This window comes from Ranitomeya variabilis, chromosome 1 (genome assembly GCF_051348905.1).
Source record: "Ranitomeya variabilis isolate aRanVar5 chromosome 1, aRanVar5.hap1, whole genome shotgun sequence".
Classification (NCBI taxonomy): Eukaryota; Metazoa; Chordata; class Amphibia; order Anura; family Dendrobatidae; genus Ranitomeya; species Ranitomeya variabilis.
This window is the reverse complement of record NC_135232.1, coordinates 290,480,467-290,496,688: the sequence shown is the minus strand read 5'-3', so window position 1 is coordinate 290,496,688 and position 16,222 is coordinate 290,480,467. Positions and strand designations below refer to the sequence as shown.

General features: G+C 41.6%; 1 pseudogene; it reads right to left on the bottom strand.

Annotated features, from left to right (window-relative positions):
- Nucleotides 1-10,500: 10,500 nt before the first annotated feature.
- LOC143794296 (piwi-like protein 1 pseudogene) lies at nt 10,501-15,987 on the bottom strand (annotated as a pseudogene).
- Nucleotides 15,988-16,222: the final 235 nt, after the last annotated feature.

Here is a 16,222-nt window from a genome sequence, read left to right as displayed (position 1 = left end):
GCCTATTTTTTATTAATTTTATTCTGGGTGTTCTTATTTATAGTATTTTCCTGTGGTTTCACATTAGCTGATCCAGAAGTTATGGATTTCAGGGCACATGAGAAATCATGGCTCTTACAATTGGACAAAGTTTTTTGTGAAGGTCCAGACAGTGCTTTTATTGGCAAATCTAGAGACATGTTTGAATTAACAAAAATATTTAAAAATGTTTAGAATTGAGAGTCCTCAGTGGGTGATACCTTTTAATGGCTAACTGAAAAGATGGTAACAAAGTGCAAGCTTTCAAGACTACACAGGTCTCTTCATCAGGCAGAGACTAAAAGAAATTCTGAAGAATCACATATTTTTTCAGTTAGCCATTAAAAGGTATCAACTACTGGGGACTCTCAATTCTAAATATTTTTCTATCTACTGGCTAACACAGTACCAAGATATATATCTTTCCTGTATCAAAAAAATTTAAAGATTTATTTAATATACAAACTCGGGTAAGGTGGAACAAAGCGTTCATTGAAAAATACTTATCATGTGGCTTAATTCCTAGAGGATTGCGAATCCAAATATTTCCATCTTTCCCAGTTGAGGAAGAGAATTTTAAGGCTAAATGGGAAGAGACAGTGTCTATTTGTCCTAAAGGCTTTATGGATTTATTGGTAAAATCCAATGAGATTAAACTTAATGAGTTGGATAAGGAATTGAATTCTGTTCAGGAGGAAATTAATAAGATCTCATCTGCCGATATGGCAATGAAATGTAAGGAAGAAATTGATGCTGAGCTATTAAAGTGGGAAGGAAATATAGTAGCTAGAAAAACTAAGAAATATCAACGTGACCTTTCTGATTCGAAAAACAATCGGATCTACAAATGGTGGAGAACGAACCACTATAATACAAGGACACAGTCACGTGGTCGTTCAGTTTCTTTCTGATCAGTATCCTCGATTGATGATAAAAGTACTAATGGAGATGGTGTGAAACTCTAACGGGTCGAAGAGAATCAAATAAGGAGAATTGGTTTAAGAATGGCAAGTTTAATAATAAACGGAAAATGACAATGTCACTCTCGAGAGATAAGAAAATGAAAACTAATGCCTTAGAGGTAATTAATCCCTCTACACATGTTCTGTCTGAAGCACAAATTGAGGTATTGGGGTTAGGACTGTCATTTTCAACAGCTAATAACTTTGATTATTTTTTAGCCCTAAAGGATCTACACCTTTTCTCCAGAAAGTTGATTCTGAAACGACTGCACTCAAAAGGTGATTCTAGATCTACTAATGATACTGTACAAGAATTGGAAGCTATTCGTATATTAGAGGAGTTGGAATCTGAATCCTATCCTGTCAATGTGAGTGTTTCTTCGCTGCCCATAACTCCTAAATCCACCACTTCCCCCCCCCCCTTGACATTATGTTCTCAGGTCGACATCTTTACTAAATTGGTTGCTGACTAGTGTTGAGCGATACCTTCCGATACTTGAAAGTATCGGTATCGGATAGTATCGGCCGATACCCGAAAAATATCGGATATCGCCGATACCGATACCCGATACCAATACAAGTCAATGGGACTCAAGTATCGGAAGGTATCCTGGATGGTTCCCAGGGTCTGAAGGAGAGGAAACTCACACAGACACGCACACAGACAGCTCTCCAGCGACCAACGATGCCGAAGTCCCCGGGTAACCAGGGTAAACATTGGGTTACTAAACGCAGAGCCGCGCTTAGTAACCCGATGTTTACCCTGGTTACCAGTGTAAATGTAAAAAAAAAAAACACTACATACTTACATTCCGGTGTCTGTCGGGTCCCCCGGCGTCTGCTTCCCTGCACTGTGTAAACGCCGGCCCTAAAGCAGAGCGGTGACGTCACCGCTGTGCTTTGCTTTACGGCCGGCACTGACACATTCAGTGCAGGAAGCTCTGAGCAGCAGCGCGGACGCCGGGGGACGTGACAGACATCAGAAGGTGAGTATGTAGTATTTTATTTACTTTTACAATGGTAACCAGGGTAAATATCGGGTTACTAAGCGCAGCCCTGCGCTTAGTAACCCGATATTTACCCTGGTTACCATTGTAAAACATTGCTGGCATCGTTGCTTTTGCTGTCAAACACAACGATACACGCCGATCTGATGACCAAATAAAGTTCTGGACTTCTAGCTCCGACCAGCGATATCACAGCGGGATCCTGATCGCTGCTGCGTTTCAAACACAACGATATCGCTATCCAGGACGCTGCAACGTCACGGATCGCTATCGTTATCATTGTTAAGTTGTTCAGTGTGAAGGTATCTTTAAGGCTATTCCCACAGGGCAGTTCCTTCGTATGCGAAGGATCTGTACTTCTTTAGATTATTTTCAGGAACAAGCTGTGGACCTTAGGGGGAGATTTTTGGAGCTGCATTTCTCCTCTTTTAGGTAACAGCGGGGGCTTATCTACAGCATTACAGAATGCTGTAGATAAGCCCCTGATGACAGTGGGCTTACCTCACCATCGATTTTGGGGGTGACAGGTTCCATTTAAAGCCATATCTGAAACTCAGTCTTAAAAACATGGCAAATAAAATTGCCAAATTCTCCTGTAAATAATTCTGCAAAGAGGAAACCATCATACCATTAAAAAATACAAGTGGATTTTCATGGGCCCATCCAGTATGTGGGTTCCAAGGCATAATGGGGTGCCTATGACTATGCAGCAGGGCTGGCCTTGCTGCCAATGTGTAAAACAAAGGAGTATGGGAGTACAAAATGAATATTGTGAAGTGGATTTTCATGAGCCCATCCAGTATGTGGGCTCCAAGGCGTAATGGGGTGCATATATGACTGACTATGCAGCAGGGCTGGCCTTGCTGCCAATGTGTAAACAAAGGAGTACGGGAGTATAAAATGCATATTGGGAAGTGCATTTTCATGGGCCCATCCAGTATGTGGGTTCCAAGGCATAATGGGGTGCATATGACTAAGCAGCAGGGCTGTCCTTGCTACCAATGTGTAAAACAAAGGAGTATGGGAGTACAACATGAATATTGTGAAGTGGATTTCCATGGGCCCATCCAGTATGTGGGTTACAAGGCGTAATGGGGTGCATATGAATTGGTAGCAGGGCAGGCCTTGCATTCATTGCAACATTTTTTCAGGAGGCCCTCCAGGACATCTTATGAAAGGGGTATTGTGGTGCGTGGTAATTCTTGGCATACCATACATTCATACCATAATCTACAACAGTTTAGGAGACCCACTGTTTAACAATGGCCCATTAACCCCTTCGCGACATGCGCCGTACTAGTGCTGCGCTGCCGGCACTGCATTTGTGCCAGCAGCAGTACTAATACGGCACACCGATCACCGCGGTCTCACGCTGAGCGCCGCGGTGATTGGGTGCGGGTGTCAGCTGTATATGACAGCTGACACCCCGCAGCAATGCCCACGATCGGTGCTAGCGCCGATCGCTGGCATTTAACCCCTCTGATGCCGCTGTCAGTAGTGACAGCGACATAGAGGGGGATCGCGCAGGGACGGGGGCTCCCTGCGCTCTCCCACCGGAGCAACACGATGAGATCGCGTTGCTCCGGTGATCCGGAAGGAGTCCCCGGATCCAAGATGGCCACGGGACTCCTTCCGGGTCATGAAATGACCTGGCTAGCCGGCGCCTGCTGAGAGCTGCTGAGAGCAGGCGCCGGAAAGCCACCTAAACTTGCCTGTCAGATCGTTGATCTGACAGAGTGATGTGCACACTGTCAGATCAACGATCTGATCTAATACAGTGATGTCCCACCCTGGGACAATAGTAGAAAGTAAAAAAAAAAAAAATAGAATGTATTAAAAAAAATATTAAAAAAATCCCCAAATAAAGGAAAAAAAAAACATTTCCCAGTAAATCCATTTATGTAAATAAAAAAAAACAATAAAAGTACACATATTTGGTATCGCCGCGTCCGTAACGACCCGCTCTATAAAACTATCCCACTAGTTAACCCCTTCAGTGAACACCACACAAAAAAAAAGGCAAAAAACAACGCTTTAGTATCATACAGGCGAACAAAAAGTGGAATAACACGTGATCAAAAAGACGGATATAAATAACCATGGTACCACTGAAAACGTCATCTTGTCCCGCAAAAAAAAAGCCACCATACAGCATCATCAGCAGAAAAATAAAAAAGTTATAGCTCTCAGAATAAAGCGATGCCAAAATAATTATTTATTCTATAAAATAGTTTTTATTGTGTAAAAGCGCCAAAACATAAAAAAATTATATAAATGAGGTATCACTGTAATCGTACTGACCTGAAGAATAAAGCTGCTTTATCACTTTTACCACACGTGGAACGCTATAAACGCCCCCCCTAAAAGAATTTCAGGAATTGCTAGTTTTTGTTCATTCCGCCTCCCAAAAATCGGAATAAAAAGCGATCAAAAACTGTCATGTGCACGAAAATGGTACCTCGTCCCGCAAAAAACAAGATCTCACATGACTCTGTGGGCAAAAATATGGATAAATTATAGCTCTCAAAATGTGGTGATGCAAAAAACTATTTTTTCCAATAAAAAGCATCTTTTAGTGTGTGACGGCTGCCAACCATAAAAATCCGCCAAAAAAACCCACTATAAAAGTAAATCAAACCCCCCTTTATCACCCTCTTAGTTAGGGAAAACTAATAAAATTTAAAAAAATGTATTTATTTCCATTTTCCCATTGGCGTTAGGGCTAGGGTTAGGGCTAGGGTTAGGGTTGGGGTTAGGGCTAGGGTTAGGGTTGGGGTTAGGGCTAGGGTTAGGGCTGGGGTTAGGGTTGGGGATAGGGTTTCAGTTAGAATTGGGGGGTTTCCACTGTTTAGGGACATCAGAAGCTCTCCAAACGCGACATGGCGTCTGATCTCAATTCCAGCCAATTCTGCTTTGAACAAGTAAAACAGTTCTCCTTCCCTTCCGAGCTCTGCCTTGCGCCCAAACAGTGGTTCCCCCCATATAAAGGGGTTTCAGCGTACTCAGTACAAATTGGACAACAACTTTTGTGGTCCAATTTCTCCTGTTACCCTTGGGAAAATAAAAATGTGGGGGCTAAAATATCATTTTCGTGGAAAATTTTTTTTTTTTCATTTTCACGGCTCTGCGTTATAAACTGTAGTGAAACACTTGTTGGTTCAAAGTTCTCACAACACATCTAGATAAGTTCCTTGGGGGGTATAGTTTCCAATATCGGGTCACTTGTGGTGGATTTCTACTGTTTAGATACATCAGGGACTCTGCAAATGCAACATGACGCCTGCAGACCAATCCATCTAAGTCTGCATTTCAAACGGCGCTACTTCCCTTCCGAGCTTTGCCGTGCGCCCAAACAGTGGTTGCCCCCCATATATGGGGTATCAGCGTACTCAGCACAAATTGGACAACAACTTTTGTGGTCCAATTTCTCCTGTTACCCTTGGGAAAATAAAAATGTGGGGGCTAAAATATAATTTTTGTGGAAAAAAATATTTTTTATTTTCACGGCTCTGCGTTATAAACTGTAGTGAAACACTTGTTGGTTCAAAGTTCTCACAACACATCTAGATAAGTTCCTTGGGGGGTCTAGTTTCCAATATGGGGTCACTTGTGGGGGGTTTCTACTGTTTAGGTACATCAGGGACCCTGCAAATGCAACATGACGCCTGCAGACCAATCCATCTAAGTCTGCATTTCAAACGGCGCTCCTTCCCTTCCGAGCTCTGCCGTGCACCCAAACAGTGGTTTCCCCCATGTATGGGGTATCAGCGTACTCAGGACAAATTGGAAAATAACTTTTGTCATCCAATTTCTCCTGTTACCCTTGGGAAAAAAAATTGCAGGCTAAAACTTCATTTTGTGGAAAGAAAAAATGATTTTTTCATTTTCACGGCGCTACATTCTAAACTTTAGTGAAACAATTGGGGGTTAAAAGTGCTCATGACACATCTAGATAAGTTCCTTAGGGGGTCTACTTTCCAAAATGGGGTCACTTGTGGGGCTTTTCTACTGTTTAGGCACGTCAGGGGCTCTCCAAACGCGACATGGGTTCCGATCTCAATTCCAGCCAATTTTGCATTGAAAAGTCAAACGGCGCTCCTTCCCTTCCAAGCTCTGCCATGCGCTCAAACAGTGGTTTATCCCCATATATGAAGTATAAGTATATGAGCGTACTCAGGACAAATTGCCCAACAACTTTTGGGGTCCAATTTATCCTGTTGCCCTTGAGAAAATAAAAAATTGGGGGCGAAAAGATCATTTTTTTGAAAAAATTAATATGAATTTTTTTTTTACGGCTCTACATTATAAACTCCTGTGAAGCACTTGGAGGTTCAAAGTGCTCACCACACATCTAGATAAGTTCCTTATGGGGTCTACTTTCCAAAATGGTGTCACTTGTGGGGGTTTCCACTGTTTAGGCTCGTCAGGGGCTCTCCAATCGCGACATGGGTTCCGATCTCAATTCCAGCTAATCTTGCATTGAAATGTCAAATGGCGCTCCTTCCCTTCCGAGCTCTGCCATGTGTCCAAACATTGGTTTACCCCAACATGTGGGGTATCCGCGTACTCAGGACAAATTGTACAACGACTTTTGTGGTCCAATTTCTCCTGTTACTCTTGGTAAGATAAAACAAATTGGATCTGAAGTAAAAATTTTGTGAAAAATTAAACGTTCAATTTTTTTTAAACATTCCAAAAATTCCTGTGAAGCACCTGAAGGGTTAATAAAATTTTTGAATGTGGTTTTGAGTACCTTGAGGGGTGCAGTTTTTAGAATGGTGTCACTCTTGGGTATTTTCTGTCATATAGACCCCTCAAAGTCACTTCAAGTGTGAGGTGGTCCGTAAAAAAAATGGTTTTGCAAATTTTGTTGCAAAAATGAGAAATCGCTGGTCAACTTTTAACCCTTATAACTCCCTAACAAAAAAAATTATGTTTCCAAAATTGTGCTGATGTAAAGCAGACATGTGGGAAATGTTTTTTATTAACTATATTATGTGATATAACTCTCTAATTTAAGGGCATAAAAACGAAAAATTTGAAAATTGCTAAATTTTCATAATTTTAGACAAATTTATGCTTTTTTCACTAATAAATGCAAGTCATAGCGAAGAAGTTTTACCACTATCATAAAGTACAATATGTCATGAGAAAACAATGTCAGAATCACCAGGATCCGTTGAAGCGTTTCAGAGTTATGACCTCATAAAGTGACAGTGGTCAGAATTGTAAAAATTGGCCCTGTCACTTAGGTGAAAACAGGCTTCGGGGTGAAGGGGTTAAGAAGATTAATGCCGCCTGATGCACCAGTAAAAATAGGCTCTGTAACTTTAAGAGTCCCTCCTTCATAAATGAAACCAGATGGATCTGCTTACACCACATGGCCAGCTAGGGTTGTTAAATGTTATAATGACATTTCCCAGTGAATGCATTTGTAGTGATTGAAAGCAATGTTAAATTTGAAAATTGCTTCAAAAATGCTGCATCTGAAGTAAGCCTAAGTGGGGGAGGAAATTTTCAGTCTGGGGTTAATTTTTTGGCCTCACAGACAAGTCATTAACCTGCAAAGGATGTACCGTAACATATTTCCCAGCAAAATCCGTTTTGGTTTCATTTTAGTGTGTTTTTTGTTGCACCGGGAAAAATAGCATGAATCTCGGAAAACAATGTTTACAGCTGTGAACTAGGCATCAGGAATGCTTCCAGGGGCGATCCCCATGATGTCACTGTGTCATTTGAGCAGTGTTTCCATCATTTTCAGATGTTTTTAAACCTTAAAAGGACCCCCGGGGGGATCACGGTAAAAATACTCGGGTCTCCCATAGACTTACATTGGGCTCGTTGTTCTGTCCGAGTACCCGAGTATTCCAATCTGCTCGACCCGAGCAACGAGCACCCGAGCATTTTAGTGCTCGCTCATCACTAAAAATTATTATTAAAAATTAATAGACTTTTATATTCTATTTTTATTTATAGCCCTGTCTCAGAGCTGTTGCTAGGGACAAACATATCTCATTGAACAAAATCTGGCTTCAAATCTATGAACCTGTGTTCATCCCTCCCTTTTGTTATTTACTTTCATCGGTGGATTCACATCCTTTATTTATTTGTTTGATTTCATTATGATTTATCTTTATGTCTCCTCATTCTCCACTACTAGATCACCAGGCTTAACGTCTTCTGTGCCGCTGCAGGCAGTCCAATTTTTGACAAAGGTGTCTATGATGCCCATAGTATATTTTTAAAAAATGTATTCCCCTTAGGAAAATATTTGTCAGCCCATGTACTGACACACTCCTTTACATTGGGCCTAGTTGATAATGAGGCCTTCAGCAATGTCTCCTCATTCTCCACCCCTAGATCACCACGTTGAACGTGTTCTGTACTGCTATAGGCAGTCCAATTTTTGGCAAGGGTGTCTATGATGCCCATATTATATTTTTAAAAAATGTATCGCCCTTGGGGAAATGTTTGTCAGCCCATGCACTGCATGTACGAGCATCAAAAGTCTAGGAGACACACTCCTTTACATTGGGCCTAATTTATAATGAGGCCTTCAGCAATGTCTCCTTATTCTCCACCACTAGAACACCATGTTGAACTTGTTGTATGCTGCTACAGCCATTCCATTTTTGTGCAAGGGTGTTTTTGTGATGCCCGTTGTATTTGAAAACAAAACAAATGTCAGTTCCCCAGGGGGAAATGTTGTAAAAATGAGATGCTCATATATTCTTCCCATTTATTTGTATATTTTCCATGTTCCATATCTCTGGACCATCCTCTTATGAGATACTGTATACCTCTACAATAGAAAAATATTGAAATACTATTATATTTGATTTTTATTTATATCCCTGTCTCTGGGCTGTAGCTAGGGACAAATATATCTTGCTGGACACATTCTGGCTTCAAATCTATGAACCTGTGTTCGTCCCTCCCTTTTGTTATTTTCTTTCAGAGGTGGATTCCCTTTTTTATTTTTTATTTTTGTTTGATTTCAGTATTATTTATCATTATGTCTCCTCATTCTCTGCCACTAGATCACCAGGGTTATGGTGTTCTGTGGTGCTGCAGGCAGTCCAATTTTTGCCAAGCCTGTCTATGATGTCCATAAAATATTTATAAAAAAGGTACCCCCCATGGGGAAATGTTTCTCAACCCATGCACTTTGTGTATGGGCGTTACAAGTCTTCTAGACCCACTCCTTAACATTGGGCCTAGTTATTAATTGTGCTAGTTGGGCAGGGGAGTCTATGTGCACATATCCACATTAGTGCAAGGCTTGTAGGCACTGTATGTGAGTCTATAGATCTCCCTGCATACATCAAAAGGCTCCATTACTGTCTGCTGCTGAGTATTTTATATATACCTAGCTGCAGTTATCCCTGGCAATTTTTTGGGGGGTTTTAAGGTTATACCTGCTCATTTTATTATAAAGCAATCCGTAGCCCCTTTTTGCGACATTTATTGGCTTGGTCATGCTGCAGACTACAGCCAGGTGATTGCAATACAAGAGTATGAAAATATAATTCTTTACGTATTTTTTGGGGGGCCCAGGCATCAGATGTGAGTGGGCCTAAAAATAAGTCCTTTTTGGGAGTACTATATAATATTTTGGAGTGTCTACAACATTTTTGGACACTATTTTGTGGCCCCAAAAAACTTTAGCCGGCCCCAAAAAATTTATCTAAAGTTGTTATATTTATCATTGTGAGCTGTACGCCACACTCATCGCATATCATTGTGCTAAATATCTTAACGTTTTTAGTACTCCAATTTTATTTTTTAGGTGTCATAGCCAACTTTTTGACACAATTTTGGTGTGCAAAAAAAAAATCAAGGCCACATTTTGATCAGTCTGTTATCTCTTGCTGACGCCTCGTGTATCAGTGGTGTCAAAATCCGTGCTTTGCAGGCATACGTTGCATTCTTCTGTTTGCTACCTTTGGTTTCCTCAGTATGTCATGTTTTAAAAAAAAAAATGTATGCAGTCTGTTATCTCCGTCACACGCCTGGTGTATCCGTGGTGTCAAAATCTTCTGTTCGCAGGCATACTTTGCATTGTTCTGTCTGCTAGCCTTGGTCTACTCAGCATTTATTGTTTAACAAAAAAAAAACATTTATATAGTCTATTATGTCAGGTTGAGGCCTGGTGTATCTGTGGTTGAAAAATCGTAGCATAGCAGGCATAAGTTGCATAGTTCTGTCTGCTAGCCTTGTTCAACTTATTTATTTTTATTTTTTTTAAATCTGCAAAAAAACAAAAACAATTTATACAGTCTGTTATGTCAGGCTGAGGCCTGGTGTATCTGTGGTGGAAAAACCGTAGCTTCTCAGGCATAAGTTGCATAGATCTGTCTGCTAGCCTTGTTCTATTATTTTTTTCTTTTTTTCAAAAATTCACCAAACCCCCCCAAAAAGTCTTAGACTTGAACCAACACCACCTAATTCATCTTGATGCGCATTTGCTGTGTGATCTTGAACAAGTTCTGCAGAAGAGCTTTCACCGTGTCCTAATTTTTCCTGGTGTAAAAGAGCAGCCAGTTATTTATATCTCGGGGGCTGATCAGGAAGGGACTCTTCACCTCTCGCAAACAATCAGCAAACTGTGGATTATATTCAGCAGATTTGTCTTTTTGCAGGATTTTTTTCCGGAGGTGCGATTCTCCCTTCAAACTGTAGGAGTTCGGTATCGAAATTCAGCCCCCAGTCACGTATCCCTTTCTGAATGCTCTCATCCTTGTGTATGTAGTTCATGAACTTCCCAACTTGACACTCCCTCTGTTCTGGTGGTAAGCTGGTGTGAATGGCCAGGTCTTTCATGATATTTAAGTCGTTTCTCATTCTGTCGGTCAGACCTGTTAGGTTACAGAACTCTGGAACCAGTACATGGTCTGTCTTTGGCTCTCGGCTTGGGCCTCCGGGGGATGTTCACGATTAGTGGCTGGATCATGTCTTTCACTTGTTCATTGTATTGGTTCTTATAGTAGTCCACATGGCTGATCTCGCTTCCGTCTGCCTTCTTGAAAGTGGCCGCTGTAGTCATGTTCCAGGTGATCTCGTCTACACGGTAGGTTTCAGTGTTGTACTTGGTGAGGACGATCTGTCCCATCAGCTCCTTGCAGCAGGCATCCTGGAACCTCTGAGGGCCACACGAGGAGTAGAGGCTGCTCATGATGTCGTACACTGTCTCGTTCCTGAGGACTTTATGGCTGACATCAATGCTCAACAAGATGCTGGACTCGTACTGGAGGATAGTGGTGGAAAACACTGGGCAGGTGGCGAGTCGGTGGGCTCTGACTTCGGTGGCGTCACACGGGTTGTAATAGTTGCGTCCTATCTGCTTCATATCCATTATATTCAGGAGTCTTCGGAAAATGATGTTATAGAAATGGAAGAAGGTGGGCGAGGTCGGTGGAAGCTCATTGTTCATGGTGATTTTTATCCACACGTTCTCTCCATTTCATGTTTGGCAGAACACTTCGGTGACCTAATTCAGTTTTTTTGGTAAAAACAACACGGTTCCATCAAACGCCCTCGCTTTCCCAATGGTTTCTTCATGCTGGTCCAGGATGCCATACCGCAAATGCTTGGACTCCATGGCGTTGTTGAAGTCAATGTGATACTGGTACAGGGCCCACTGTGGTCGGGACACCAGGTTGATGTGGTTGGTCACAAGAGCAATCTTTGTTCCAGAGGCGCCAGCTTTCGATTTCTGGACGTGTTGGATAATCTGTGGGGTATTCATCCCGACGTCATGTAAGTCATGCCTACGGCTGCCCCATTCCCCGATAGACACTTCTGCAAGTCCGGATGACACCTGCAGAACCTGGGGCGATGGTCTCTCTGCTGCCGCTGCTGGCGGACCTCTCTGGCACCCTCTTCCGGTGAGCAAAGGCTCAGGCGCTGGCTGCTGAGGTCTGACTGCTGGTTGGGGTCATTGGGGCTGCTGTACCTGTCCAGGTGGTCTTTCTGGGGCCTGCTCCTGCACAGGAGTTCAGCCGTGGGCCCGGGATCTTATTCGTCCACTTATCTTTTACTTCGTCCACAAACCACGCACTAGTGTGTATTGTGCCTAGTTTTTAATGAGGCCTTCATCAATGTTTCCTCATTCTCCACCAGTAGCTCACCATGGTGAACATGTTGTATGCTGCTACAGCCATTCCATTTTTGGGCAAGGGTGTGTATGATATCCATAAATACATTTTGAAAACTGTAACCCCCATGGGGAAATGTTTGTCAGCCCAAGCGTGTATGGGCATTACTTGTCTAGGAGATCTGCTCCTTAACATTGGGCCTAGTTTTTAATAATGCCTTCCTCAACATAACATCATTTGCCGCCACTAGAACACCATGGTTAACGTGTTCTGTGCTGCTACAGCCATTAAATTTTTGGCCAAGGGTGTGTATAATACCCATAAATAATCTTTTAAACTGTAACCCCCATGAGGAAATGTTTGTCACCCCAAGCACTTGGTGTATGGGAATTGCGAGTCTAGGAGATCCACTCCTTAACATTGGGCCTAGTTTTTAATAATGCCTTCCTCCACATATCATCATTCCCCGCCACTAGAACACCATGGAGAGCATGTTGTATGCTGCTACAGCCATGCAATTTTTGGCCAAGGGTATGTATGATACCCATAAATACATTTTTTAAACTGTAACCCCAATGGGAAAATGTTGGTCAGCCCATACACTTAGTGTATGGGCAGTACGAGTCTAGGAGACCGGCTCCTTGGTAATGGGACAGTTTTGTTTAGGAGGCCCTCCTCCATGTTTCTTCCAAGGGGGGATTATTGTGCTTGCAAATTTGGGTCAAGGCGGTCCTTGCAGTCAATGCATAAGGAAATTGTATGGAAGGATCAACTGAAGACTGTTAACTTGGTTTTCCTGTGGCCTTCCAGTATCTGGGTTCAAAGGTTTATTGGGGTGCATATGACTTGATATCAGGGCAGGCCTTGCATTCAATGCAATATTTTTTCAGGAGGCCCTCCTGTACCTCTCGTGAAAGGGGTATTGGGGTGCATTGTAATTCTTGGCAGCCCAGCCACTTACTGCATAGGCAATAACAGCATAGGAGACCCACTGTTTAATAACGACCCTTTAAGAATATTAATGCCCCCTGATGCCCTTCAAAAAATAGGTTTTGTGACTTTAAGAGTCCCTCCTTCAGAAATTAAACAAGATGTGTCTCCTTATGTATCACACACCACATGCCTAGCTAGGGTTGTTAAATGTTACAATGACATTTCCCAGTGAATGCATTTGTATTAGTTGAAAGCAATGTTATGGTTGAAAAACGCATCAGAAATGCTGCGTGTGAACATAGGTGGGGGAACATTTTGGTCTGGGGTTAATTATTTTGCCTTATATACAAGTCATTACTCTGGAAAGGATGCACCTTAACATATTTCCCAGCACAATCCATTTTGGTTTTGTTTTTGTATGTTTTTTGGTGCACCTGTAAAAATGGTGTGAAACTCTGACAACATTGCTTACAGCTGTGACCTAGGAGTCAGAAATGCTTCCAGTGGTGATCCCTATATTGGTTCTGTGTCATATGAGCAGTGTCTCCATCATTTTCAGACGTTTTAGACCTTAAAAGGACCCTCGGAGGGTTGCGGTAAAAATACTCGGGTTACCCATAGACTTACATTGGGCTCGTTGCTTTGTTCAAGTACCCGAGTATTCCAATTTGCTCGACCCGAGCAACGAGTATCCGAGCATTTTAGCGCTCGCTCATCACTAATCCTTACTTATCCGGTGGACAGCGCTAGGGTGCTTCAAGAGAAAACAAAATATGGGTAAGAACAGGACAATTGCCCTGCAAACAAATGTAGATAGGTAAATTGCTTAATGCAACATAGAATAAAAAAATATTCAAAATAATAATCTTGAACTGGGGAGCGGAGGTCAAAATGAAGGAGTGGAACAGTGCCTTTTGTGTGAAATTTACACTTGTTACTCTTGTTAATACCGTATATAAATTTAAAAAATGACTTGGGTTCCTCCCTATTTTTAATAACCAGCCAAGGGAAAGTGGACAGCTGTGAGCTGGTCTTATGCTGGGAAAGGGACAAAATCCTCGGAGCTTCACAGCCTATTAATATCAGCTGTCTGTTTGTCATTACAGGTTATTAAAAATGGGGGGACCCCAAAAAATATGATGTGGGGTTCTCCCTATTTTTAATTACCAGCTTAGTCAAAACGGTCAGCTGGGGCTGATATTAATAGGCCAGGTCACGTGTTTCAGCGGTCAAGCATTGGCATGGCTGTGATTGTTCGGGTTCTCATCCTTACTTATCACCTATCCGTCGAACAGATGACAATTTGTTTTTACCGGACAACTCCTTTAAGGGAATTTTTTTACTAAAACTGCTTGTCCAGTATCATTCATTGATGCATCGGTGGGTGATATGAGCTGATAACATCTCAGCTTCAAATACCTGGTGGGACGCAAGATTGCCAGGTATCAGTAATGTGTCATAAAAACACTTAATTTCCTTTTTTACGTTTCCATTTTTTCCTCCCCTTCTTCATAGACCCATAACTCTTTTATTTCTGTGTCTGCATAGACATACTTGATTTTTTTTGTGGGACGATTTGTTCTTTTGAATTACATCATTCATTTTTCCACAGTTTAATAGAAAATGGAAAAAAATTCTAAATGTGGTGAAATTGTGACATTATTTTTCAGTAATTTTTTTAGAGTGCTTCTTGCAGTATGAGTCTCCTCATCAATATGATTACGGTGATACCCAACAAGTCCAGGTTTTTTTTATAGTTTTAGTGGTAAAAAAAAAAAAAAGAAGTTTTATAATTTTTGGGGGGTTGTATTTCCATTTTCCAAAACCCGCAACATTTTTATTTTTTGGCCCATGGATCAGGGCTGCCACCAGAAATTTAAGGGCCCCACACTGGCAAAATTTTTGGCCCCTGGAGACTCCACCCAGGCTCCATCTCAGCAGCACCTCCACCCTGTGAACCTTCCACAGTCCCACTGCCCACTCTTGGAAAAAATCAACTTCTGCAGCACGTCCTCAATCACACATTAACACATTAACAGTTCCCATCAAACACCATATCACATACATAGCCAGCAGCCTTTGTTTTGGCCAGAAGATTTTTTCAGCCACCACCACAACAAGGCAGACTCTTATGGCCGGGCCCTACTCTTCTGTACCCTATTAAAGGTTAAAAGTTTATTTAAATATCCAATACTCTTTTTAGGTATATTTTCATTTATTTTTCTTCAAGGGATTGTGTCACACACATTTTTTAAAATGACCAATTATACCATATAGAAGGGACAAATACCATCACACCATGGCCAGGCCTCATATTATCACCACATAGTGACTGAATAAAACTACATACAAGGAACAAATACCACCACACCATGACCAGAATACTAATTACCACCACATAGTGACAGAATAATACCACATTTAAGGGACAAATATTGTAACACCATGACCAGACACATACTACCACCACATAGTGACTGAGTAATACCACATACAGAGGACAAATACCACCACACCATGACCAGATCACATATTACCACCATATAGTGACCAAATAATACCACAAACAGGGGACAAATACCGCCACTCTGTGACCAGTCAAAATATTACCACCATATAGTGAACAAATAATAATGACAAACTGAAAGGATATGCCGTATAGTATATTTCCGTATTGTATGTCCGATTAATGTTCCACTGCTGAACAGAAAAAATAAGGACCCAGCAGTGGCTTTCAGAAAAGGAACTGTGAGCGTTCATGAGCAGCTCTTTCCATTCATTTCTGTAGGAACTCCAAAAACTTCTTAATGACCCTGGTGAGACCTTTATTTATATCTGTATATCCTATAAATAGCCCTGATGGGACAAATTTTCTAATTACAAGGTCAAGATATACAGACATACACTTGTACTTTAGTAAGAGATAAGTATGTACTAATATAACCAATTCTACCTCCATAAAGTGGCCATATTGTGCTCAGATAACAGATCTGGGCAGGCAGTCAGCAGAGGATTTTTATGAGTCTACAGCACTGATCAGACAGTTCTCAGGAGAGGTAACGAGGAACTTTCTGCTGTCTTCACTTGTCTTTATTAGTGGATACTTGGAAACAATTATGGAGCTTTTTTGCATTGCATCATTCCTCTGATATTTCTCCTGAAAATATATAAATAAAGTGACAAATGACTGATACCATTCATTTGC